Here is a 1,185-nt window from a genome sequence, read left to right on the forward strand (position 1 = left end):
GTTTATAATGAATCCATCCAGAGCCTCGATTAAATCAACTGTGGTTAAATAAATTAATAATAAAATTATTATACAAAATAAATGTTTGACTGCAGAGGATTTATGTTGTTGTTTACATCAGAAAAATGTAAACAAAACATTTTTAAACAGTGCTTCAACATGTGGTGATTTTTTTCTTTCTGGTGAAGGATTTTTTTGCATTAATCTGCCATAAACTCTGCTCTAATCTGGATAATCTGTAACTGACAGACTGATCAGATCGTCACAGCGGTGCGTAAGGCTAACCAACACGTTAGCTTCACTAACGCTAAGCTAAACTTCACTAACAGCTAAAGAGATATAAAGTTAGCAGAAGCTAACGCTAACCACTAAGACGACTGAAACAAATCTGTTGTTAGTTTTCTATTGGTTAAATTTGAAGGTGGGCGGGACCACCTGCAGAAAATCAGCCAATCCAAACCAGAGTTATAGATCTGTCTAACTTGTGATACTTTCAGAAAAAAGGATTTTTTTGATAACGTTTGTATTTTTATAAATACTGTTTGAAATTAGTTAAACAACAAATATCAAACACTTTCTCTACCCTATTTTTTATGTAGTCAGTTTTTGTATTTCTTATTGAATTGTTGTTTAATGTTATTTTATTTTTTTAGATGCTTTTAGTTTGAAGTTTAGCTGCTATAGGTGCTACATGCTAACACACATTGTTGTCTGGCACGTCTAACACTGCTTGAAGAAATATTTTTATTTAATTTTAGATAAACAGCATAAAAATATTAGTTTTAACACAGTATAATGTTTCCAAAGTTGGTAAAATAAAAAAATCTAATCCGCTAATTAAGAAGCTAGTTCCACTGTTAGCGGATTAGCTGAACTGTTCCCACCACTGGATATTTATTATTAACCCGGTTAAAAAAATAATATTAATAAAATAAACCAATGTGTTTTTGAACGCTCGGCTGAAATGTGTTATTATTTTACAGAAGTTTCATTTAACCATCAGTTTTATTTATTTTCATGCATTTTATTGTTCTCACGCACAGGTTGTGTTTTATTATGAGAACAGAATAATAATGCTATAAATTACCCCCACCCGAACAAAAAGAGGCGCCCCCAGTGGGCCAGTTTTGGCCCGCAGGCTGCCAGTTGATCACTGCTAAGATTTAACAGTTACTTCCTGTGAGG

The 1,185-nt window shown here is 32.7% G+C and overlaps 1 protein-coding gene across 1 annotated transcript in view; it reads right to left on the reverse strand.

The window, feature by feature from the left end:
* LOC106532085 (polycomb protein SCMH1) overlaps window positions 1–1,185 on the reverse strand; it is a gene marked incomplete at its 5' end in the record, with an annotated part of 41,137 nt that overhangs the window by 4,953 nt on the left and 34,999 nt on the right.

Source organism: Austrofundulus limnaeus, unplaced genomic scaffold (assembly GCF_001266775.1).
Source record: "Austrofundulus limnaeus strain Quisiro unplaced genomic scaffold, Austrofundulus_limnaeus-1.0 Scaffold716, whole genome shotgun sequence".
NCBI classification, from domain to species: Eukaryota; Metazoa; Chordata; class Actinopteri; order Cyprinodontiformes; family Rivulidae; genus Austrofundulus; species Austrofundulus limnaeus.